General features: G+C 44.4%; 1 protein-coding gene and 1 pseudogene across 1 annotated transcript in view; both read left to right on the top strand.

The window, feature by feature from the left end:
• The window catches only part of LOC127053883 (uncharacterized), a 412,316-nt gene that overhangs the window by 62,321 nt on the left and 322,503 nt on the right, over nt 1–27,492 (top strand). The gene's annotated exons all lie outside the window — the stretch shown is intronic.
• Nucleotides 6,320–17,955, top strand: LOC127054196 (cytochrome P450 2H2-like; annotated as a pseudogene).

Raw genomic sequence — 27,492 nt, 5'->3', positions numbered from 1 at the left:
CCTGGAACAGTGCAAAGTCACTTGAGAGGAGGCAACAGGCAGTGGCAGCAGCAAGGAACCCAGCAGCTAACCCACGTCAGGAGAGGGGAGAAGCCACATCAGATATTGGTGAAAGCAAGCAGGAGGGAGAGAAAAGGGAGGGAGGAAGGTTAAGCCATATCTCGGGGGAGGGGCCACACCAGAAATGGGGGTTCTGTTCTGAGCTCTACCCCTTAGTGGCCAGTTCCCTTTTCATTTGAGCACAGTTACAGACTAACACACCTGGGAGGAAAGACTCCAAAATACAGGTAGTGGTTGGAGATACTCAGTGAGGAACAAGCCTTGTGGATGGGGATAGCAGTAGATGTGGTATATCTTAACTTTAGTAAAGCTTTTGATACTGTCCTGCATGACCTTCTCATAAACAAACTAGGGAAATGCAACCTAGATGCAACTACTATAAGGTAGGTGTAAAACTTGTTGGAAAACCATTCCCAGAGAGTAGTTATCAGTGGTTCACAGTCATGCTGTAAGGACATAACGAGTGGGGTCCCACAGGGATCAGTTCTGGGTCTGGTTCTGTTCAATATCTTCATCAATGATTTAGATAATGGCATAGAGCAGTGGTGGGCAACCTGCAGCCCATGGGCCGCATGCATCCCATCAGGGTAATCTGATTGTGGGCCACAAGACATTCTGCTGACGTTGAGCTGCCCCGCAGCTCCTAATGGCTGCAATTCACCATTTCCGGCCACTGGGATCTGCAGGAAGCGCCGAGCCACCGGGATTACCCTGATGGGCTGCATGCGGCCCACCACTGGCTTAGAGAGTACACTTATAAAGTTTGCAGACAATACCAAGCTGAGAGGGGTTGCAAGTGCTTTGGAGGATAGGATTAAAATTCAAAATGATCTGGACAAATTGGAGAAATGATCTGAAGTAAATAAGATGAAATTCAATAAGGACAAATGCAAAGTATTCCCCTTAGGAAGGAACAATCAGTTGCACACAAATGAAATGGGAAATGACTGCCTAGGAAGAAGTACCATGGAAAGGGATCTGGGGATCATAGTGGACCACAAGCTAAATATGAGTCAACAGTATAATGCTGTTACAAAAAAAGCAAACATCATTCTGCGATGTATTAGCAGGAGTGTTGCAAGCAAAACACAAGAAGTAATTCTTCTGCTCTACTCTGCGCTGATTAGGGCTCATCTGGAATACCGTGTCCAGTTCTGAGTGCCACGTTTCAGGAAGGATGTGGACAAATTGGAGAGAATCCAGAGAAGAGCGACATAACTGATTAAAGGTCTAGAAAACATGACCTATGAGAGAAGATTGAAAAAAATGGGTTTGTTTAGTCTGGAAAAGAGAAGACTGATGGGGGACATAAGAGGTTTTCATGTACATAAAAGGTTGTTTCAAGGAGGGAAAAAAAATGTTTTTCTTAATATCTGAGGATAGGACAAAAAGCAATGGGCTAAAATTGCAGCGAGGGAGGTTTACAGTGGACATTAGGAAAATCTTCCTGTCAGGGTAGTTAAGCACTGGAATAAATTTCCTAGGGAGGTTGTGGAATCCCCATCACCGGAGATTTTTAAGAGCAGATTAGACAAACACCTGCCTGATGGTCTAGATAATGCTTAGTCCTATCCTGAGTGCTGGGGACTGGACTAGATAACCTCACAGAATATTGGGGTTGGAAGGGACCTCAGGAGATTATCTACTCTAACCCCCAAATAGACTTTTGCCCCAAATTTCTAAATGGCCCCATCAAGGATTGAACTCACCACCCTGGGTTTGGCAGTCCAATACTCAAACCACTGAGCTATCCCTTCCACTCAAGGTCCTATCTGGTCTTATGATTCTATTATACTGAAAAAGATGGAAATAGCTAAATGGACCTGAGTCTGCAGTATGGATGCCTAGGCAAAAAAGCTGGTGTAATTGTGGGCTTTGTGTCCAGAGATGACATGAAGTAGGGAGGTGGTAAGAGAGGGAACTCTAGATGGTGCTGTGAGCCTATGTTTAGATCACTGCCCACAATCAGCCACATTTCAGAGATGGATGATATCAGCAAACTGATGGGTATTCCGAGAAGAGAAAACTGGACACCAGAGGGCACCGTGAGCAAGGTGGATGCAGGTTGTTTCAGCTCCAAAGCAACCCACAGGGAAACCCCAAACTTTGTCTCCTAAACCCCATCACCCAGCCTCAAGAAATATTGTCCCTGACTAGAGAACCCCCCATCCTGCCTCTAGCTCTGCATCTTCCTCTCCAAACCTGAAAGCACAAAAAAAAAAAAAAAAAAAAAAGAAAACCAAAAAAATAGAAGAGATATGCCTCCTTCCCTACTACAGACAAAATGGTGTGTGAGCCTGATGGAGCACAACTGATGGCTGTACTACAGCCAGTGGCCACAAATACTCTTCAAATTAAATCTACAGTTTCCACCCTTCAGGCCATCATGACTGAGATTCAAAGTGCACGACAAGCTCTGTCCACATCAATGGGTGAAGCAGAACCCAGAATTTCTGGAGTGGAAGATGATTTTAAAGAGAACAAATTGTGTATTATGAAGAACTGTAATGGTAATAAGAACGTGGAGACCAAGCTAATTGACCTAGAAATCCACTTACGACAATGTAATATCAGAGTTATGGGTGTCCCTGAGTGAATAGAGAAACCCTTTGAATTTGTCCCTACATTGCTTGGTAAGTTGTTGGATCTGCCAGTAGATTTTTGTTTTGATATAGAACAGGCACACAGGCCCTTGCCCCCAAGCCAGCTCCAGGAGGTTGCCCAAGAGCACTGATTGTGAAGTTCATGAAGTTTGCTACTAAGGAGCTTACATTACAGAAATCCAGAGGGAAAAAGGAGCTGCTACCAGGAGAACAAGCAATGAGAGTACTACTCTTTCAAAATTATGCCCATGACATGGTTGCAAAAAAGGCTGCTTTAACCAAGTGAACAATTGGCCAGAAAGGTGGACTTGAAATATTTTTTTAAATACCCAGCAACGCTCCATGTTGAGAATGGCAAGAAGATAGTTCAGAGGTATGATGAGATAACTAGCTCAGTGGATATGGAAAGCGGTGGACGTGCTATATCTTGACTTTAGCAAAGCTTTTGATATGGTCTTCCACAGTGTTCTTACCCGCAAGTTAAAAAAGTATGGATTGGATGAATTGACTATAAGGTGGATAGAAAGTTGGCTAGATCATTGGGATCAGTGGGTAGTGATCAATGGCTCAATGTCTAGTTGGCAGCCGGTATCAAGCAGAGTGCCCCTGAGGTCAATCCTGGGGCCAGTCTTGTTCAACATCTTCATTAATGATCTAGATGATGGCACGGATTGCACCCTCAACAAGTTTGCAGATGATACTTTGCTGGGAAGGAAGGTAGAGATGCTAGAGGGTAGGGATAATGTCCAGAGTGACCTAGACAAATTGGAGGATTGGGCCAAAAGAAATCTGATGAGGTTCAACAAGGACCAGTGCAGAGTCATACACTTAGGACAAAAGAATCCCAGGCACTGCTACAGGCTAGGGACCAACTGGCTAAGCAGCAGTTCTGCAGAAAAGGACCTGGGGATTACAGTGGAGGAGAAGCTGGATATGAATGTGCCCTTGTTGCCAAGCAGACTAACAGCATATTAGACTGCATTAGTAGGAGCATTGCCAGCGGATTGAAGGAGGCGATTATTCCCCTCTATTCAGCACTGATGAGGCCGCATCTGGAGTACTGGGTCCAGTTTTGGGCCCCCCGCTACAGAAAGGATGTGGACAAATTGGAGAGAGTCCAGCGGAGGGCAACAAAAATGATTAGGGGGCAGGGGCACATGACTTACGAGGAGAGGCTGAGGGAACTGGGCTTGTTTAGTCTGCAGAAGAGAAGAGTGAGGGGGGATTTGATAGCAGCCTTCAACTACCTGAGGATGGAGCTCTGCTGTTCTTAGTGGTGGCAGATGACAGAACAAGGAGCAATGGTCTTACGTAGCAGTGGGGGAGGTCTAGGTTGGATTTTAGGAAAAACTATTTCACTAGGAGGGTGATGAAGCACTGGAATGGGTTACCTAGAGAGGTGGTGCAATCTCCATCCTTAGAGGTTTTTAAGGCCTGGTTTGACAAAGCCCTTGTTGGGATGATTTAATTAGGGTTGGTCCTGCTTTGAGCAGGGGGTTGGACTAGATGACCTCCTGAGGTCTCTTCCAACCCTAATCCTCTTATGATTCTATGATAGTGTCATTCAGTTCCCTTCAAACAGAAAAATACCTCAAAAATCTGCACAGTCCTCCCTTGCAAGAGGAGATCCCTATGGAATGATCCAGCCATATGAAATTTATGTACTGCTTTCTGAAATCTGATATGGCTGCTCTAAAGATGTTGACGGGTGCTAGTTGATATGATAGTTCCTTTTCTTTTTTTCTTTCTCTCATTGGGGTTGAAGACTTAAAGGGCTATTATCAATTTATTTCCTATTGCCTTAATTCATGGGAAAGGAGCATCGATGTAAAATCCGTCATTTGATTAGTGATTATACATATATAATTTTTTCTTAGATGGTGCTTCCATATGGAGTAATGTATCAAGGTTCTATTCATCGTAGGTGATTACTATGCTGTAGTTGTAACATTTGGCTGTGAGGATCTCCAAGTTTCGTCTGATCTGGTTGCGCCTCCTCTGGGTGTGAAGTGTGTGTTTTTAGCCTGTCTAAATAGATTCTTCTTTTTGATTGCATGGTACTAATGTGTAGGTCTCTCTCCATTCTCTTTCTTTTCTGTTTTGTTTTCCAATTTATTTAATTCCTTTTTTTGCCCCTCTCCCAGTATGCTGTGATTGCTTGGAATTTCCTTCTCACCCTTTTAGAATATGTACTAGGAAGTGACACCCTGTCCCTGGATAATTTAACTTTTCTGTTCAGATACATAACAACTGTCTGCTGCCCTGGAAAACTCGCAATTTTTTATTTTTTCACAAGATGGCTTTATATTTTCTCTGGTATATTTTAACAACATTGGCTGTGATAATTAAATAAGTCTCCTAGAATATAAAAGGTTTTCATAACCCTGTTAAAAGAAAAAAAATGCATTCAGTGGTAAAAAGGAATACTCGTTAGGTACTTCATGCAGGCATGGTTGATTTAGCTTCACAAGATATGTGGAGAGTGGGTAATCCTATGGCAAGAGGCTATAGTATTTTTTTTCCCTGCGGCTCATTTAAAATACTCAGGATTGGACTATTTCTTTGTGTCACAAGACTTGATCGATTCAGTGACTAATTTGACATTGATACTATTGTATCTGACCATGCTCCTAAACGTATGTCTTTTAGGCCTCCAGGAGATGTATCCGCAACTAAAATGTGGAGTTAAAATACCTCTCATTTGTTTGATACAACTTTTGTTAACTCTATCAAGCAGGAGTTAGACCTTTTTCTAAAAACAAATACCATCATCAGCTGCTGCACTTTGGGAAACCTTTAAAGCTTTCATCAGAGGCTGCCTCATCTCTTACACCACATTTAAAAAGAAATGGAGAGAATATAGACTTGATAGCCTTGTGAAGGAAACTAAGTCCTTGGATGTAGACTATGCTTCTACCCCTTCCCCAGAGAAACTCAGAACCCCCATCAATCTAAGCTATGAAATCAGCAAACTTCTATGCCAAAAGGCTGAGTTTTGCTTTATTCTCTTTGAAGCAAAACTACTGGGAATTTGTCAAGAGGGCTGGCAAGCTGTTGGCATACAGACTTAAGCAAAAGGCTTTCAGAAATAAGATTGCTGCTGTTCACAATAGTAGCAACAATTTATATTCAACACAGTCAGATATTAATGAACAATTTCTACAGTTTTATCTAAACTATATTTAACTGAAGAAGAAATCAGTAAAGAGGCCCTAGATAACTTTTTTTGGTAGATGGTCTCTGCCACAGATGTCTGACTCTCAGAAGCAATTTTTAGATGCCCCTACAAGGGGTTCTGTGGGGCTGCTCCTGGCACTCCCCCCAGAAAAAGACCCTGGTGATGCCCTGGTGAGGACCCTTCTGCCCTTTCCTCTGCCAGTTGCAGGCACACTTAGCACCTGACTCAGGCAGTTTGGAGAGCCTTCATGTGCTGATTAATTTTTGTGCTCTGTCACTGAGTACACAAGAGGCAAATAAAGGTTCGAAGGAGTTCATTCCTAGTTAGTTAATATTCAGTAACCTTTGTTAGTCCTAGATAATCTTGTTGACCCAGAAGAACTGAGAGCTGCAATTGGCTAATTGCTTTCACTTGCCATTTTACTTTTGCACCACACAATATATAAAAGGTGGGTTCTGAAAGACAAAGTAACCCCCTGTTAGAACCCAGAATAATTTTGCAATGGAACCTCTGGGAGCAACAACTGTTTTCTTCGTGATTTGTGTCTCTTGCCTTCTTTTCCTTTCAGCATGGAGAAAGATGTCTGGAAGTGGAAAGCTGCCTCCTGGCCCTGTTGCTTTTCCCATCATAGGGAACACGCTACAGCTGAATAAAAGGAACTTGCCCCAATCTATACAGGAGGTAAGCAGGATTTCTCCTTATGCAGGGCTTCGGCTCAGTTGGACATTAAGCAGAGCCTGGGGAAAGAGAACTCTGAAATTTCTGGGGTTTGCGCAGTGGCTCAACTCCTCATGTTTAAGGCTGAATATTTTTTCCCCAGAAATATATAGTCTTGAATGCTAGATACAACCTGTTTCTGGCAATATGTTATTTTTATGATAATGTGTCTTATTCACAGGTAAACCAGAATACGGCCTCTCAGTTGTGCTGCAGCCTGTACAGGTTATCCTGCAGTGAGGAGTGTGGCTGGTGGGTTGAGCAGGGAAATAGCAGACAGCAGCCTTGGGTTCTGGTCCCAGGTCTGCAACTAATGCCATGTATGTGCCTGGGGAAACGATTGAAGTTCTTTGTGTATTTCCCACTTGTAAAATTAATCTAATGATACTTGTCTTCTTCACAGGACAAGGGTAAGGCTTAGGTTGTTGCTCTACTCTGTAAAGTTGACATATCCTCCCAGGTGGAGATCCAGAAAGGACAGTGATAGAAGAAGGGCACTCCTCCCCACACACACCCAGGGGTGAAATTGCCTGATGGGAGGACTCAGGCCCTGTGTTCTGGTGGACTTACCTTTCCTTGGCTGCTGCTCCAGAGAGACAGTGAGACTGACTCTGTATCCTAGTGGTTAGGTCTAGGCTGCTCGCCCAGGATGTGGGAGACCCATGTTCCTTTTCCAATTACAATTCACTTATTGATACGCAATGGAACGGCTTCAACAGGGAAGTCCTTTTCCAGAATGACCCATAGTGTGGTGGTTTAGGCCTGAGCACACTCCAGAGAGAAGGGAGACCTGGTTTCAGATCCCTTCTTCACATCAGGTATGGGGGGGAATTAAACCCAGCTCTCTCACATCCCAGGTGACTACCATTCCCACTAAACTAACAGTGATGCGGGGGGGTTGGGGAGGGACCTCCTCCTTCTCCTCTTCTGGCACCTGGTGTATGGGGTCTATTCTATTAGGTGTGATTTCAGACCAGATGAGCTAGGGAGGGAACACTGCATTTGAGGATCCAGCCAGGGTTCGGGCATGTGTTAGGCACTGGCCCTAAGGACTGAGGTAGCCATGTGCATGCCCAGCAACAGATGTTATAAGTGCCTCAGGGAATTCAGGGGTGGAAACTTAGACACTGAGGGAGTTAAGGTGCCTAGAGGGTTAGCTGGGGGTTTTCAGGATCTACATTTTGCATTTAGATGCCTATATTCCTTTTTGGGTGTAATCCTTACTGGCAGGAGAGTTCTCTCATCAGTTTGTAATTAGATCCATACTCATTCTTATTCTTAAGTGGATTTAGTAAAAATGTATTGGTCCTTTGTGTTAATCTTTTACAGCTCAGTGTGAAGTATGGCCCGATTTTCACAATATACCTGGGCTCACTGCGAGTTGTGGTGCTGTATGGACAGGAGGCTGTGAAGGAAGCACTGATTGATCAAGGGGACGAGTTCAGTGGAAGAGGAAAACTGGCACTGGCTGACAAGCTTGCCAAAGGAACAGGTACATTTCTAACAACTTCGGCATGTAGCACTGATGTTCTCTGTATGTGGAGAACATGACTGAGAAGACAGCTCGTGTTTCACTTAGCTCTGTTCTTTGGAGGATACTAACTTTACCCACCTATTTATGTCCCAGTGTATTTCTTATTTTTACATGGTACCAGTATATGTACTTTGCTCTAATTACTGTGACAGTTTACACTGTGTTGGAGAACAAAATACAGCCATTGGTCATGGCCTCCAATGAAATTATTTTTCTTGTTCATAATTGCTATTAACAGGAATGAGATTAATGTGTGGGATTTTGAGTTACATACACATATCAGTAATGTAGTGTCTCCAGTAGAACACACATACAATAATGTTTGTGTTCACGTTGAAACTTTCAGTGACCAATATTTCCTTAGGTTAGAAATTTAGCAGATTTAGTCTGCCCCCACCCTTCATTCCTGTCCTCCCTTTTCCAGGCATTGTATTCAGCAATGGGGAGCGGTGGAAATAGCTTCGCCGATTTGCCCTCACCAACTTGAGAAACTTTGGGATGGGCAAGAAAAGTGTTGAGGAACGGATCCAAGAGGAAGCCCGTTTTCTGGTGGAAAGGCTCAGAAACACACACGGTGGGGAATTGCTGCATGTAATTTGGAAACTGAGTCAGCTAAAGACTCTTGTCTCCCTTTATTTTGTGATATTACTTTGGTTCAAACACCTTATAATTCAAGCCCAGGGGTGGCCAACCTGAGAAGGAACCAGAGAAGGAACCAGAATTTACCAATGTACATTGCCAAAGAGCCATAGTAGTACATCAGCAGCCTCCCATCAGCTCCAACCCCCCAGCGCCTTGCACCTGCCAACAGCCCAGCCAATCAGCACCTCCTGCAATCGGATGTTTTGCATGCTCAGGAGGCTCTGTTGGGGAGGGGGAAGAACAAGGGCATGGCAGGCTTGGGGGAAGGGGCAGGGGCCTTTGGGGGAAGGTGTGGTGTGGGGGCAGAGCAGGGGTTTGAGCAGTGAGCACCCCCTGGCATATTGGAAAGTTGGCGCCTGTAGCTCCAGCCCTGGAGCCAGCGCCTATGCAAGGAGCCACATATTAATTTCTGAAGAGCTGCATGTGGCTCCGGAGCCACAAGTTGGCCACCCCTGCTCAAGCCATTACCTGCATGTATAACAGTCTGTGTTAATGTAAAGGAAAAATATGTGAGAAAAGTTCCTGAGATGACCTTTCCTGGCTGTTGTTTCCCATGTTTTCTACCCTCTGATCTGTGGCCAATGGGCAAATGGAAAATGTTTGTCCAGAGTAGGCAGAAGCTAACACAGTGAACCATATTAGAGTGGATTCGTTTATCTTCAGTGTGTTGGGCTAATAAGACACCAGGCCTACAGCTTCCTTATTCTGATTTTCTTCTCTGCTAGATGTCTGATACAAGTCTGGCACCTACACTGTATGAGGATGGCCTCCGAAATATATCACTGTGTACATTTGCAGTGCTTTCTAAGTGATGAATATTATTTATTTATTTTATTATTTATTTATGTTCTATTAGTTTCTAGAGGACCCAGCCAAGACTGGGGCTCCTTTGCCAGTAGCTTGTGTTAACAGACAGTTGGAGACAGTCCCTGCCTCAAGCAACATACATATTAAATACACATGAAGAAGAAAAAGTGGAGAAAGGAAGAATTATTTTCTCTCTTTTAGAGATATGGAACTGAGACAGAGAGAGATTAAGTGATTTGCTCGAGGTCACACCTGGAAGTTTGTGGCACAGCTGGGAATTGTCTCCAGATTTCCTGAGATACCAGGCCACTGCCTTAACCACAAGACCATCCCGCTTCTTGCAATATACAGTGCAACATTAAGGGCTAAAATGAAGTTGACTCTCCATCTGGGTGAATTGTGTGTGTGAGAGAAGAATGCATGGAGAACCTTCCCCACTCATGATACAGACATAAGAGAGAGCCGCTTTACTGCTGTTGCCACTTGTGTATCCTGAGCCAAGGGCAGCTGCTCCTGTAGATAATGACTCAAAAGGAATCTGCGTGGGTGAGGGACAGAGGTGAAAGTAAGCCACTGTGGTAGCAGCAACCGGAGCCCCTGGCCCTTTAAATTGCCTCTGAGCCCCGGGGCTTCCAGCCACCTCTGCAGCTGGTAGCTCCGGTGGTGATTTAACGGGCGTGAGGCTCCCAGCCACTGCTACTGCAGCTGGAGCCCTAGGCCACTTAAATCTTGATTTAAAGGGCCCAGGTATTTAAAGGCCTGCCTCTTCCTGTTGAGGCCACGTCTCTTCTGGTCCCGCCCCCACAGCTCAGGGTCCGGCGTACGGTAAGTCCTTTAAGTTACTTTCTTCCCTGGTGAGGGACATGAGGTGAGAACACACTGCATGGAGAAAATGCCGCTTCTGGATGTTCTCCCTGTGCAATGTGGTCTCAAGTCAGAGGGGTGAAGTCTTGTAGACAATTGCTTTGAATATTGTATACGTCCCGCTGCATTGTAGGAGTTTGTGATGATGCTACAAACAATGGCTAAGGTAGAATCCTCTGAATGCAAGATCCTCTTTTGAAAGGAATACTGTCTGTCAGGCCTGTGTAAGGAGCCCATGGCAGACAGGCAGGTGTCACTCAGAGAGGGACACATAGAGGGACCGATGATCCCTATTCAGACCAGAGTGTGTCTGGCAGACAGCCGCAAAGGAGACAGTGTGAAAACTGATTCCTAGCAAAATGGGGATAATTATTTAATATAAATTTACGGAAATAGCATTGGGGAAGCCCTATGTGGAGAATGAGGGAAATATCGGTGTTATTTTTCATGTGCACCTCAGTTTAGCTGTGTGATATTATCCTGCCTGGCTGTACTGAATTACATAAAAGGAGGATGAAAGGGGGACACTAAGAGGAAATGAAATAATGGCAAGGATAAGTACGGTCAGAGAGAATGCCAAGGATAATAATGGAGAAGCTGTTAATTTGAGAACACCCCCAGCGTAGCTTCAGCTATTTGGAAAGTATTCTCTTCCTAGACAGAAACTAGCATCCAACAGGGAAACTAAAACCTTATGGATTTTCACCAAGCAGGAAGGGGGTTGAGTGAGTTGCAGGTAACTGGGCTGAATGGAACTTATCAAAGCTTGCAAGGAAAGATTGTTTAGGTAAAAGGAATGTGTGTAGAAGCCTTTATTGTTTCTAGTTTTTGCTCTGTGTGCTGCATACCTTTGGGAGGATAAATAACACTTAGTTTTGGAGAAATTGTTTTTGAGTCACTTTGATCCCCTGCTGGTCATAGTCCCTGGAGGGAAAGGGCTCACGGGTGTCCAGCACAGAGCAACCTGTCATGCTACCATCGTTGGGATGTAGTGAGTCTGCTGCCCAGCTAGCCAATCTAAGGGTGGTTGGACTTAGAGGATTCTCCCATTCAGAGAGGGGCAGAAACTCAGGCCTGTCATCTGAGGGGGACTCTTGAGAGGGACTGAAAGGAATCTAAACCCAGTTTACTCTGGAACTGTGAGACCATATCTTACCCTCCCCAGTGAATATTAGGGACTGCCCTCTTGGTCTGGGGCCAGGACATCCAGAACGTCCCAGTAACATCAATGGATGTGATGCTGTAGGTGAAAATACTGAATTAAAAACTGGACACTGGTTTGGTTTTATTGCAGAGCGATCCTTTGACCCCACCCTCCCTCTCACCCATGCTGTCTCCAACGTCATCTGTTCCATTGTCTTTGGGGACCGGTTTGACTATGAAGATCAGAAGTTTCTGACATTAATTCATCTCACAGAGGAAAACAATGAACTCCTTCGCTCTCTCCTGGCACAGGTGTGTTCAGTGGGTTTTCCCACTCTTCTCCTTTATAAAGTAGGAAAGGACAGAGATTTCTTTCTTTTATCGTTCATTATCCTTTAACAATTGTTATTTCAGATTCTCATAATGTTCATATTCTCCTCATTAGGCTGCAGCTGTTACCAATTCCAGCCTCAAGCTTGTTTCTGAGGATAATTTAAATAGCCACACAAAACACTTCATTTGCTCAGAATTAAAACATTAGCATCCAAACTGTTGCAGCTGACTCGGTTCACAGTATATTCACAATGATATACCTGAATATGGTCGCATTCTTCACCTGCAAAGCAAACTCCTTTTCATTTCTGGTACACAGCCACTCACATATCCCATTGCTGAAAACCTCACCAAATGCACAACAGTCAAACTCAGTGGAAATCAATGGAGTTACAGCAGCAGAGAATTTGGCCCCTTCACTCCAACTGGAGGAAGACTAAGATATCTTTTACTTGTATAGTCTATAATGTTTTATTACTGCCTACGAAAATCTGTATTCCGAGTTAGGTTTGGGAACTTGAGTGTGATTTTCAAGAACAGCATGTGAATATTGGGGATGGTTTTATGTTGGAAATAATGGAGATTATTGTAGCGAATAGAACTGAGTGTCGCTGCAGTTTATGTGAGGAATAGGTGTGTATTGAGTAGAATGAGTTAGTGAAGCTGGGGAAGTTCTTTAGAATCCATTTGCACAGGAACGTGCCACAGAAATATTGTATTGTGCTGCTATAACTGAGTCAATTGGGCCAATTGAGTCAACTGATGATTTGTTGTGTCGAGGTAAACCAAGATGTACTTTTCCTTCTATCATTCTAGCTGTACAATTTTTTCCCAACTCTCATGGATTATATACCTGGGCCTCACCAGGAGTTACTTAAAAATTCAGAGGAGTTTAGAATCTTTGTTCTGGAGAGAGTGAAGATGCACAAAGAGTCTCTGGATCTTAGCTGCCCTCGAGACTTCATCGATGCTTTCCTCATCAAAATGGAACAGGTAAGTGAGGGCAGCAGCCCTTCCCCTTTGCTGTGGAGTGGGTTATACCTATCATGGGTATTTATCACTCTGTACAAGACCCAAAGGCAGATCTGGTCTCTGCCCCTGGAACTTACATTCTAAAGCCATGCCCTGCTCACCTCATTTGTGTGAATAGTGCCGGTGATGCCAGTGGGACTACACCAGTGAGTAAGACAAACAGGTTTTGTCTCTAAGGGTATGTGCACACTGCAACGAAAGACCCACAGCACAGCCAAGGCTGGCCCGAGTCAGCTGACTTGGGCTTGAAGGGCTCAGTCCGCAGGGTTATAAAATTGCAGTGTAAACATTGGTGCTTGGGCTGCAGCTCAGGTTCTGGGCCTCATCCCTCTTTCTGGGCTTCAGAGCCTGGGCTCCAGCCTGAGCCCGTTTGTCTACATTGCAATATTATAGCCCCTCAACCTCATTCTCATGAGCCCAAGTCAGTTGATCCAGGCCAGCCGTGGATTTTTTATTGCAGTGTAGACGTTTTAAAAGGACGGAGCACCCAAACTAGGTCTCAAAAGCACATGGAAACAGGTAGATTTTTCTCTGTTTGTAATTTAGTCATTGAAAGAGTTTTTATTAAGTGAGTGGAGAGAGGCACTTTTACTGCTCTGTGTTAGCATCTGTGGAATTAGCAGGAGAAAGCAGTTTCAAATGGCTGCCTATGCCCACACCTTCAGACTTAACCTACTATCTGCTTTTTTGGAAACCCCTCCTGCTAATCTCATGTAATATTTTGCAACGGCAGCCTATTACGAGTTCTGTCAGTGCACTCCTTGTTCAAGAGGTAGCCAGGCATTTGTGTTTTCAGTGGATTTTCGCTTCCGTTGGAGCATCAGACTCAATCCATCTGGCTCCAAGATTAAAAATTGGTTAGAAACATTTGGTTTTGTTTCTAATTCAGGGTTATCAAGGCAATTAGTGCTGCCCAGACAAACAAAATAGGAAAGCAAAGGAATCAACAACAACAAGTTCAATGTTAACAGTTAGAAATACAGATGAAAACTAACTTGGTTACTGTAATGCTCCAGTTCTCCTCTTTACAAAAGACCACAGGTTTCCACAGGAATAGCCTAAAGTACTCTGCAGTGCTACTGCAATCTCCAGGGCTGTGGCCCATTTTTTGTAAGGATTTTTATAAAGATGTTTAGTGGGTCACAGAGCAGGTATATGAGAGGGTTTGGGCCTGTCTGAATCAATCCCACACTCTTACAGTCAATGATCAAACAACTGTAAGAAGTCTCTCTACAGGAGCAACAGAATGACCAGTCGGAATTTAACACTGAAAACTTGGTGAGAAGCACAGTAGACTTATTCCTTGCTGGAACGGGCACAACCAGCACCACCCTGAGACATGGACTCCTGATTCTTCTGAAATACCCAGATATAGAAGGTACCATACAGACACACACACAATTTTAAGTCTTGGGAAGCTGAGGGGATTACGTGGCTCAAGGGATCTCTAATGGATACAGACCCCAGTCCCTTAAGTCACCAGATCAAATCTGGCTTGGGCTGGAAGTGAGCTGTGTCACCACTGTGTGCAGGCTGATATATGTGAGAGGTGTTTGAGGATGGATGTTTTAGTTCAGTTTGTGTAGACAGGTGTCTGCATTCGAAAAGCACCATCACAACTGCCATTACTCGGCCTCCTTATGGGCGGTCTCAGCATGGGGCCTTCAGACTGAGTAGACCATTGTGTCTGGATTCCTGTCTCACCTCATGGTTCATGGTAAGGCTCCTGGGCCAGGAGAAAGTGTGTGTGTTTCTGTGTGTGAAGCCTGCACTGCCATTGGTCAGATGGTGCCTGGTCTGTGGGTAACAGGTATCTTTGGATTCCAGGGCTTTCAGACGGGCACCCTCCACTCAAATAAAAGCAAAGACATTTCATTTTAGGATTTAATAATCTTGTAGGTGTCAGGATTGAGTAAGGGCTTAAATCAAAACTCTGTCAGTGCTAGAGATTTATCAAAACCCAGCTAATATACAGCGCTAATTTCCACCTCATCGGCTTCCTCCATGCTGACGGGTATGATTGACTTTGGCGGGGGAAATTTTAGGCCTCAGTCTCTTGCACAGCAGGTAGTTATATGCTCTGGTGATAACATCACATTGTGCTCTCTTTTATAACATAACCAGGCATGAGCCATATCACTGCCCTAATAATTACATTATAGGCATTTTGTCCTAGATACCATGTACAGTAGTTTCTGTAACCCAAAACTAACTGTTATATTATTTTAACTCAGAGGTCGGCAAGCTCTGGCACGCGGCTTGCCAGGGTAAGCACCTTGGCGGGCTGGGCCAGTTTGTTTACCTGCCGCATTGGCAGGTTTGGCCGATCACGGCTGCCACTGGCTGCGATTCGTTGTCCCAGGCCAATGAGGGTGGTGGGAAGCACCGTGGGCTGAGGGATGTGCTGGCCATGGCTTCCTGCCGCCCCGATTGGCCTGGAGCAGTGAACCACGGTCAGTGGGATCTGCGGTCGGCCAAACCTGCCTACGTGGCAGGTAAACAAGCTGGCATGGCCTGCCAAGCGAGTCGCGTGCCAGAGGTTGCTGAACCCTGTTATAACTTGTTATATTTCCAACGTGCATCTGCTGAGATGTGTGTATTTCTTACTATGTGACAGCATGGGGCAAAATTATGGGAATCCTGTTCTTTAGCTTTATTGTTAACCTTGTTCATTTGATGACAGAGAAAGTTCATGAAGAGATTGACCGTGTGATTGGCCGAAGCCGAAGCCCCTGCATGGCAGACCGAAACCAGATGCCCTACACAGATGCTGTGATACATGAGATCCAGAGATTCATTAACCTTGTCCCATTGAATCTCCCACATGCAGTGACCAGAGACACGCATTTCAGACAATATGTTATCCCAAAGGTTAGTTCTCAATGTTTCTCTGAAAAATCCAGTTCTTCTACCTCTTCCTTTTTTCAGTTTTGAATTAATCACAATAGAAATGTTTGCCTCTAAGTGTGCATTAGTTTCCCTCTTTTTGGGAGCCTCTTTTGGGAGATCAATTTCTGAGATGGCTCCATCTCCACCAATCTTTAGATGTGCTGAGGTGTTAATATACACCACAACCCACAGTGACCACATCCTAGGTTGCTAACTGAATTTCACTTTGAGTTGTATAGGGATTTTTAGCATAACCATGCTGTTAATTAGTTAGTTATGAGGAAACTATTGGTGTGATGACTAAACTATAAAGACAAGGGAAACTCAAATGCTTCCAAATAGCATCTAAGACTAACACCTAACACTTCTGGATCTTAGCCAGACTTTTCCAAACCTCTTTGATGTAGAAACCAGGGTCGTAATCTAATGGGAGCAGCCTTTCTTATGAAATTCCAGGATCTAGTTGTTCCAGGTGGGCTGCAGTTTGGTGGGGTTACCTTTTTTCATGGAATCTGAGTATTTCTAGATCTGGTTGAAGGCATGAATTTCCAGGGGATGCAAGGAAATGAAGGAAAGAAAAATGTGTCCCACTAACCAGCTCAGTGAATTCTGGAGACTTTTCAGTTTCAACAGTATCCATTTAAACGTTCTTTATCTGTGTTTACTAAATCAGGGCACCACTATATTCCCTGTTCTGCAATCGGTCCTAGATGACAGCAGAGAATTTCCAAAGCCAGAGCAATTTAACCCAGGACCTTTCTTGGATGAAAATGGTGCCTTTAGGAAGAGCGACTTCTTCATTCCTTTTTCTGCAGGTAAAAAAGCCATGTTTGTTTCAGGTTCCAGACCTTTCTCTCTTAGCTTTATCTTGAGTATACAAAGAGTTCTCAAATTGTAGTTTGCAGAGCCTTTTCGGGCCATCCCTGAAGCAGAGCCTCTCACAACAGTGAAGCATCTGTCGGTCTCCAGTATCTTTTTTAACTAATTGAACATGCACTACTCTCAACTCTGCCTGGCAACTTCACATTTTCCTTTGTCTGTCTGTGTCAGCCCACCGTGGACGAACTGTGATTGAATGTGCATGCAAAAGTAAAATTGAAGGGAGTAACATGCAACAGGGCAGAAGCCATCTGCATAGTCACCTGGAGAGAGATCAGTATGGGTTGCTTAGCTTCTCAACTTTACTCCAATCAGTGAAGATCCCTACACTCTGTTAATAAACCCTGTATGCTGTTCTCCTCCATTCTGCTACTCAGCATGCCTACATCTCGCTATCTGTTAATTCTGCCTTCCACTCAAGAACCACTGTCATTCCTCCCTTAAACATATTAACTGGCTTGAGACCTGCATTAACTATTATCAAACCCCACATCTGCCCACCTGTCTCCACATATTGGTATTTAAAAAGCTACTTACTCTATGGAATGCAGCCTTTAAAATGATCTGTGAGTGGCTTCTTAAACCCCCAAATAATATAAAACTTAATCCTGCCTTGAATGCAGGGGACTGGACTAGATGACCTCTCAAGGTCCCTTCCAGTTCTATGATTCTATGAAATGCTTTTATACCTTCCTGAACTCTGAGAGATGGCCATTATCCTCCATGTGGTGACTCTGAATGACTCTGTGCATCTAATTTTAATCTGGAGGTTTACTTACATTGTAACAGTATTTAACATATTTTGAAAAGAAAGATCTCCTGCATCTCCTTGATATTCTTTTTTTATTGCAGGGAAACGGATTTGCGTGGGAGAGGCTCTGGCTCGGATGGAGCTATTTTTGCTACTGACAACGATTTTGCAGAATTTTACCTTGAAATCTCCCATTGACCCCAAGGACATTGATATAGCTCCGCTACCAAGTGCAGTGATAAATGCACCAAAACCATACCAGCTCTGTGTTTTGCCTCGATAAAAACCATGAAAAGTCATCTCCGTGTTCTACACCAGTAGCGAATTTGATTGTCTATGATCCCGGACTCATTAGTACAGTGACAGAAATGAACTCACTGTCTCGAAACAGAAAGTTAAATAATCTGGCTTTTTAAGTAACTGTGATGTAACAAAATTAAGTGCAATACCAAAAAAATAACATAGGCATGTACAATAAGCCAGCAATGTTCTCAGACTGTCTCAGGTGTGAATCTGTTCCTGACATAAGTTAAGTATGTTTTCAGTTCATTTGTGGTGCAGTTGACAACAAGAGAAACTAATTTTAACAGCCATAAATGCTCCTTTATTTACAAGGGACTAGTTACCATTTCCACTCTTGAGGTCTGATCAACCAATCAGAGTAAATTGTGGTGATGTAATGCTTATGATTGGACAGCCTGCTTTCATGTGGGGAGTTTCTGTGGCATCGGACTGAACTAGAGTTCTCCCTCCCCTGCTCATTTATGTAATTTCAATTTAGCTCAGTGGAATTAAACTTTCACTTAATAAAGATTCTTCTTATTTCTTCAGCTCACCTTCATGCTCCTACATATTTGTTTAAGTAAGTTATTTACTGAAGCTATCCGACACATTGCAGGTCAGGGATTGAGCTGGGTTGATGGTGCCTAGGGCAAGAGAAGTTGTGCTATTGTCTATCTTTAGCCTGTTGATCAGACACCCTGTGCTAGGAACTTTCACACCTACAGGTGTCACATATACATCATCCTTAGGAGACAGCATTAGATGCTCCCAATCTGTGTGCTTCTTTCTCCTCTCCCTTCTTTTCTCCTTCCATCACTCAGTATCAAGTCATGTACTCCGCTGCCTCTGTACCTGGAGGGACCCCCCTCCCTGTCTTCATTCACCAAGAGCCTTCTCTGCTCCAGCAAATCTCTCCTTGAAAACCAGTCCTCCCCTTTGCTTTGCCTCATCAGTCATCCTCCATGTCCTGGTAGCTGCCAGGTTTGTCTAGCTCCTTGTGTGACATTTCACCCTAGTGACATGAAATCCCCCAAATAGTGGGAGCAATAGTTGGGAGTCAGGCATGGATCCTTCTTTCCTTAAAATCTATGATTCTGTCCATTCCCCTACTTTGTTTGATTTCTGCTATTGGTGAGATCTTGAGGTCTTCTTACTCTCCAGGAGTGTGCCAGTTCTCAGAAGGAGAAGGGTGCATTCGTATATAATTAGCAAGTTAAAAGGGAAAAAAAGTGAATGCAACCCAAGCCTTGTAGAATATCCATATTATAACATATGGTATTATACCATTGTTGTATAATCTTAATTTAATCTTTTTATAGACCATTCTCATTGGAATGTTATAAACATTCTAATACATTTAACTCTGTAATCAAGCAGACTTCGCTAGAGGCAAGCTGTGTCCCCTGCTCTAGCATTTATAGCTTTGTTTATTATATACCAGGAACTATAACATTAAATTAACTGTAACTAAAGATGGATAGGAAAGTGAATTCCACTTTTGTGAAAAATTTCAAGGTTTGGGGAAATTTTCTCATCCTGAATTGGTACAAAAAGGCAAAAGTTTGGCAAAATTCATAGACATAAAATTACACAATTTTTCATTTTGAAAACACCAAAATATTCCTGCAATGGAAACATTTTAGTATTTCTGACATGAAATATGCTCCCCTGGCTTGCGGGCTGCTCAGAAGATACTGGGGAGCCAGGCAATCTGGGAACTTGGTTTCCATGGAGTCATGACCCTAAGAGCCCTGGCGCTGCAGCAATTCTCCAAGTGCCCTGACAAGGAGCTGGAAACCCTGGCTACCAAGCTCTTTGCCAGTCAGGTTGCCGAGGAGCCAGGTGGGTGGGTGACTTGGCAGGGGCTAGGCAGAGATGTCACAACTGACATGCTCCCGTGAAATGTTTCACTGTTGATTAATAGGCATTTTCAATTAATTGGCCACCCCACATGAACTCTGAGCAGGGATCTATGGACCAGGAGAGACCTATTAACCTTAGATGCTGCACCTGGAGGGGAACCAGGAAGTGATAGGGCCCAACGGCAGGTAAATCTCGGCTGGGAGAGGAGCTGGCCTAGGAGTGTAAAACCAGTGAAAGCACAAATAGGCTGCAGGGAGGAGAGCTTCAGTCACTCCCTAGAGGGAAAGGGAGTTGGCAGGTCCAAGGAGGAAAACTGGGGTGGGGACAGTAATCCCTGGGTCCTGCCTTGGATTGGGGAGTATGACAAGAGACCTTGAGCAGTGAAGTAGCTACAGGACATGGAGGAAACTCTGGTGGTAAACTCAGAAATAGGCAATGGGGTAGGAAGGCACACAAGGACAGGAGTGATACCAGGGTTTTTGGCGCCCTAGGCGCAGGGCCTGCTCGCTGGTCCTGCGGCTCCAGTGGACCTCCTGCAGGCGTTCCTGCGGATGCTCCTCTGGAGCCGCTGGACCAGCGGACCCTCTGCGGGCACGACTGCAGGAGGTCCACTGGTTCGCCTAAATGGAAGCATCGGCCCTGCACAAGGAAACGATAACCGGAGATCAGCCTGATCAGACCTGGCTTGCTAGTCATTGGGTCCGGGAGCTGGAAATTGGTTTAGCAGGCAGGCCTTGGGTTCCTCTACCAGCCACTGGCAAAGTGGCACAGGACCTGGAGTTGGAACAGAAGACTGCCCGAGATGGTATAGGGACAGCTTATCTGGTGGGATTTTGTCATGCTGGAAGAGGAGGACAATATAGAGACCTACTTGGAGGGCGGAGTCACGATGAGCGAGTACTCGAGTCAGAGAGCTGGAGGGGGATGGGGTCCAAAGCATGAGCAACTGACAGAAGGCAGTGCCAGGCAGTGCCAGACAGAGTGAGAGTTAATTGCGATGCTTAATTTGTAATGATATAGGTGTCAGGGTTCAAGCAATTTTTTTACTTTCATAACTGACACAGCAAGACCAAAGGTGTCAGGGCTATGAACTGCCAAGCCTAGACCTTTCAGAGCTCAGCCCTGGCAAGCCCTGGTACAAAGTAAGCACTGGCTAATTCACACACATAACCAAACGGAGGCACACTTCAGTGAGTAGACCCCATGATATATGTCATTATAACCATAAAATATACTGTGTCCATGTGAATTGTTGTGGGTGCTGCACAACCTCCGTCTCTGTTTAACTGTACCCTATTGTTGTTAAGTGCTGAAGACTGGAATGTCGTTGCCTTGGTAACGCTATTCAGGCTGCTCCACGTTTCTGTTCATGAAGCATCAATGTCACTAGTATTAGCAGGTAGTGCAGCATGTTGCTTATAAAGAAAGACCTCAGGAACTGTTTGGTGACAAAGGCCCATGGCCAGGTTTATCACCCTGAAAGCACAGTCCAAGCGCTCTGGTTCTGTGGTTACAGATTCACAAACACATGAGTGTCCAGAGACAAAAATGGTTCAGTCAGCAGTGGGACTTTCTCCTGTCCCCCAGGCCGCACACAAGGTCAAGGTGAGGTACTCCAACATTTATAGACTGAGACAAAGAACTGGGATACACAACTTATATATTTCATGACATCTGTTTGTTCCTGATATTTTGGACAAAACATCCTTCTTCATTGTTCTGTCAGACCACCTGATCCTCTACTATATTGAGGTGTATCTGTACTAGCCTTCTGAAAAGTATTGATGTAAATACCTAGTTTGGTGTAATTGTGGCAAGACCAGGCCTGCTCTGGTTCACAGCCTTTGGTTCAGGCCTTCCATCTTGCACCATGCCCAGTGCTCCAGGCTCTCTCTCTCCACTACATTTGTCATCATCATCATAATATCTGAATATAATATCCATTATTTAGGAAAATGCTTTCACTCATACTCTAATCATGCTTCTCTGTCTCTGAACCATTCCATTTGCTTTCATGTCTATCCCGTCATCTTTGTTCTGCCTCTTTTCTGAACATCCTTGTACTCCTTGGTGTGGCTGATTTCCAGAGGTTTCTTGGTGTCCTGTAGCTGCAATGCCTTTATTCCCATTCCGTCTATTGTTCCTGAATGATTCACTTTTTCTTACAAACCTCTGCCTCCCATGGTACAGATTCATAGATTCCATGGCCAGAAGGAGCCTTTGTGATTCTGGTCTGACCTCCTATATTATAATACAGGCCAGACAACTCTCCTAGAAGTAATTCTTCTACAGCAGGGCATTTAGAGCACTGGAATTGGACATAGTATTCCAGTACCAGTTACACCAGTGCCAAATACAGATGTAACATACACTTTCTATTCTTACTTGAGATTCTCTGGGTCAGAGAGTCTTCCCCATCTCCTTGTGAACAGGGGGCAGACCAGATCTTTGCTGTGAGCAACAGCTTAGGGCTGTCACCTGGGAAGAGTTCCACAGAATTCTCTGCCTCCAAGCGGCATATGCAATACACTCCAGGGCCGCTCAGAGGATTCAGGGGGCCTGGGACAAAGCAATTTCGGGGGCCCCTTCCATGAAAAAAAATTGCAATACTATATTCTTGTGGGGGCCCCTGTGGAGCCCGGGCAAATTGCCCTACTTGCTCCCCCACCACGGGCGGCCCTGGGAAAAATAAACCTTCCGCATCTCAGCACAAACCCAGTTTAAAGAAAACTTCTTTACAAGGTATCACTGGTTCTCAGCATCAGCTAGTGCTAAAAGGCACTAATGCTCAATAAAAGGGTTGGACAAATATTTTCTGTCAAAACTTTTTTTGGATCGAAAACTAGGGGTTTTCAAAAAGCAGAAAAAAATTATGGACAATGTCTGCTTTCCTTCAAAATTTGTTGTTTGTTTTTTTTTAATTGAAAAGCTGAAATTAGTCTGCCAAAACCTGAGTATGGTTTGGGGTTTCAGAAGTGTGTGGCCAAACGTTTGCTGCTTGCTGTGTTTGATTGTTTAAAGAAACAATAAAAAAAATTCTGCTTAAAAAAAATCCAAAACTTTTGAACCACCTCAGCTTGTGACCAAACCCCTGAGCCCATCCAGTCAGAGATTTTTCCAGGTTTCTGATACTCTGCTGGCTTCCTTGATCCATATCTGTCTCTATAACTTTGGGTTCATTTAGGTTAGAACATAAAAACAGCCACACTGGGTCAAACAAAGGTCCATCCAGCCCAGTATCCTGTCTACTGACAATGGCCAATGCCAAGTGCCCCAGAGGGAGTGAACCTAACAGGTAATGATCAAGTGGTCTCTATTCTGCCATCCATCTCCACCCTCTGACAAACAGAGGCTAGGGACACCATTCATTACCCATTGTGGCTAATACTCATTAATAGACTTAACCTCCATGCATTTATCTGTTTCCTAGAGACTGGCTCCATGGGGTCCCTCACAAACTGGGGGTTTGTCTTTAGTATAGTTTGTGTACATACTCCACGAACTAAGCATTTGAGCGTGTTCCAGAATCTGAGATGAGTCTATGTTGTGAAAACTGAAATGCTCAAAATAGCACATGCATGTGAATGGACACAAGGTGCTAAAATTAAATTAACCCAGGCGTTCTCAAAATGGGGGTCAGGACCTCTCAGGGGGTCACGAGGTTATTACTGGGGGTCACGAGCTGTCAGCCTCCACCTCAAACCCCGCTTTGCCTCCAGCATTTACAATAGTGTTAAATATATAAAAAAGTGTTTTCAATTTATAAGGGTGGGGGTGTCACACATTGGTGGAAATAAGGAAACAGATCAACAGAGTCGGACGTGTACCCAGAAGCCTCCTACTGCAAGACAAACCCAAGAAAGAAACCAACAGGACTCCACTGGCCATCACATACAGCCCTCAGCTAAAACCCCTCCAACGCATCATCAAGGATCTACAACCCATCCTGGACAATGATCCCACACTTTCACAGGCCTTGGGTGGCAGGCCAGTCCTTGCCCACAGACAACCTGCCAACCTGAAACATATTCTCACCAGTAACTGCACACCGCACCATAATAACTCTAGCTCAGGAACCAATCCATGCAACAAACCTCGATGCCAACTCTGCCCACATATCTACACCAGCGACACCATCACAGGACCTAACCAGATCAGCCACACCATCACTGGTTCATTCACCTGCACATCCACCAATGTAATATACGTCATCATATGCCAGCAATGCCCCTCTGCTATGTACATCGGCCAAACTGGACAGTCTCTATGGAAAAGGATAAATGGACACAAATCAGACATTAGGAATGGCAATATACAAAAACCTGTAAGAGAGCACTTCAACCTCCCTGGCCACACTATAGCAGACCTTAAGGTGGCCATCCTGCAGCAAAAAAACTTCAGGACCAAACTTCAAAGAGAAACTGCTGAGCTTCAGTTCATCTGCAAATTTGACACCATCAGCTCAGGATTGAACAAAGACTGTGAATGGCTTGCCAACTACAGAACCAGTTTCTCCTCTCTTGGTTTTCACACCTCAACTGCAAGAACAGGGCCTCATCCTCCCTGATTGAACTGACCTCGTTATCTCTAGCTTGCTTGCTAGCATATATATACCTGCCCCTGGAAATTTCCACTACATGCATCTGAGGAAGTGGGTATTCACCCACGAAAGCTCATGCTCCAAAATGTCTGTTAGTCTATAAGGTGCCACAGGATTCTTTGCTGTTTTTACAGATCCAGACTAACACGGCTACCCCTCTGATACTTAAAGAAAAGACAGCATTTGCCACACATCTTGGGCTTTTTCAATTTATGACTATGCCCTTTGGACTGCACTGGTCCCTGTCCAGATTCCAGAGGCTTAGGGACCAAGTCCTACACCACCATAGTGAGTTTGTAGCAGCCTATTTACATGATATGGTTATTTTTAGTACATTTTGGCAGTCACATGGATTCTTTGTTGCAATCACTGAAAAAGGCAAGGCTTACTGCTAATCCAGAAAAAATTGGAATGCTGGAAACCTGCTTTCTGAGGTTAAAAAATGCTGGAACTAGAACAGACTCTTTGCAGGAAAATCCACTCAGATGGGGGCAACCAGAAAGACAGTCCTCCAGAGACCTAGAAAGACCAGGAGGAAATACTGACAAATTGAGAACCATCAGGCCCATTAACAAAGCTTACCTGCTTTTGTTCAGAGGCAGAGCTAGGTGAGACTAGGACAGAGGAACTCCACAGGACTAACTCAGAGCCAGGTTAAGGCCTTCCCTAAGCACTGCAACTAAGTGTTTATATTTTGAAGGCTTTCGCCACCCATTTTTGTGGAAAGCTGTAGGCATGTGAGGCCTGAGTTGTTGTTTTTGATACTTGACTGGTTAGTGACAGATGTCAAACTTATGGCGCAGGCTACCCTGCTCCAAGCAGGTGGCCAAATTTTGCAGACTGAGGCGGCGAGTGGCTGTAGTACTGTGCATGGCCTGAAGGGGCGCACTGCAGAGTAGTCCTCTCAGCCACACCACCCTTGGCATCTCTGGCACATTTCTTGTGCTGCAACTTCTCATTTTGCTTCCTCTTCATGGAAGTGGATTCGCTAAGCCCACCTGCCTAGGCCCCTAGGCCCAGTGCTGTGCAATACTGTGTAGCTTAAACACACCCTCTCCCAGAATTACACTGAAGGTACAAGCCCATCTGGGTGGCAGTTTAACTGTCTCCAGAGGCATGTGACAGTGGTGAAGCATGTCACATATGGAGACTTTACTCAGAAGTCTCACACAATAGTTTTCACTTACTTGTGTGAGGAGTAGACAGAGAGTACAGGTGATTTAAAATACCCCCTAAATGCAGTGCTTCTCCCTAGTTCACCCGTCCCTTGAGTGAGTCCTTGGTAGGCTCATCCAGGATTAAGTATCTCAGCAGGCTTCTCTGCCTCATCAGGCTTGTGAAACTGCTGCAGCAGGGGAGTTGTTGCCATCAACCCCCATCCCCAGCAGACTGGTGCAGGTTTCTGAAACCAGGGCAAGCAAAGGAACATAAGAACTGCCATGCTGGGTCAGACCAAAGGTCCATCTAGCTCAAAGTCCTGCCAACCGTGGTCAGTGCCAGGTGCTTCTGAGGGAATGAACAGAACAGGGCCATTTACCAGGTGATCCATTTCCCGTCATCCACTCCCAAGTTCTGGCAGTCATGGGTTTATGGACACCAAGAGGTTGGGGTTGTGTTCCTGATCATCTTGGCTAATAGCCATTGATGGACCTATTCTCCATGAACTTAGCTAATTCTTTTTTGAATCCAGTTATACTTTTGGCCTTCACAAAATCACCTGGCAGTGAATTCCACAGGTTGACTGTGTGTTGTGTGAAGAAGAACTTCCTTTTATTTGCTTTAAACCTCCTGCCTGTTAATTTAATTAGGTGAGCCTTCGTCCTTGTTGTGATGTTGCACTCCATATGTTTATGGAAATATGCTTATGAATGTGAATATAATGTAACTAGAATGTGCTTTATGCAAAAGGTCTCTTGTAAGGTATCATTACAAAACTTATAAGCTACTGAGTGTGGTCATCCCATTTGTATGAATGTATCATTCTTGTATCTGAAGCTAGAAATATGAACTATTACTCTGGAGTCCTTCTGTAATTATGCAAACTGTAGGTCATTAATGGTGGCTTGGACTCTTGATGGCTCCCATTGACTAGGACAATTGGTTGTAAATGGCTGTTTACTTGCAAGTTTTCCTGTGTTCCTGTGAGTCAGCCTAGGAAGAATGGAGGCTTGGGGTCTCACAGGATATGTAACCATGTCACCTGGTACTGGAATCCACTTTAAACCTGGTGCTTTTCCATTTAGAAGGAGGGATGGGAACCCAGAGAGACAAAAGATTCCTGCCTTGTGCCAAAGATATAAAAGGGGGTGGAACAGAACAAAGGGGGCTGCCAGTCATGAGAAATCCCCTAATTGCCACCTGAGCTGGAACTAACAAGGACTGTACCAGGGGAAAGGATTGGGCCCAGACTCAGAAGGAGTCTAGTCGCTGAAAGAAGCTTATTGGAACATATCTGAGGGTGAGATTTACCTGTATTCAATTTCTTGATGTATTAGGTTTAGACTTGCGTGTTTTGTTTTATTTTGCTTGGTAACTTATTTTGTTCTCTCTGTTATTAGTTGAAACCACTTAAATCTACTTTTTATACTCAATAAAATCACCTTTGTTTATTAACAAACCCAGAGTAAGTGATTAATTCCTGGGGGAGCAAACAGCTGTGCATATCTCTCTCAATATTATAGAGGGTGGACAATTTCAGAGTTTACCCTGTATAAGCTTTATACAGAGTAAAAGAGATGTATTTCAGGTTTAGATCTCATTGGGAACTGGGTGTCTGGGTGCTGAAGACAGGAGTACTTTCTGAGCTGTTTTCAGTTAAGTTTGCAGCTCTGGGGGCATGGTTCAGACCCTGGGTCTGTGTTGCAGCAGGCTAGCATGTCTGGCTCAACAAGACAGGGTTCTGGAGTCCCAAATTGACCAAGAAAACGGGCTCAGAGGTAGTTTCAGCACATCAGATAACAGTCCCAAGGGAGTCTCTGTGACTGAACCCATCACACTTGTGTTATGTGAAGGGGTAAATAAATCTTCTTTATTCATGTTCTCTACACCATTCATGATTTCATAGATCTGTCATATCCCCTCTCAGTCGTCTCTTTCCTAAGCTGAACAGTCCTCGTCTCGCCTCATACCTAATCATTTTTTGTTACCTTTCTCTGTATTTTTTCCAAATCTAATCTATTTTTTGAGATGGGGTGACCAGAACTGCAGGCAGTATTCAAGGTGTGGGCATAGCATGGATGTATATAGTGCTATGATATTTTCTGTTTTATTATCTAGCCCTTTTCCTAATGGTTCCTAACATTGCTACCTTTTTTG

The sequence above is a fragment of the Gopherus flavomarginatus genome, chromosome 6 (genome assembly GCF_025201925.1).
Source record: "Gopherus flavomarginatus isolate rGopFla2 chromosome 6, rGopFla2.mat.asm, whole genome shotgun sequence".
Classification (NCBI taxonomy): Eukaryota; Metazoa; Chordata; order Testudines; family Testudinidae; genus Gopherus; species Gopherus flavomarginatus.
The sequence above is the reverse complement of the archived record's forward strand: the minus strand, read 5'-3'. Positions and strand labels throughout refer to the sequence as shown.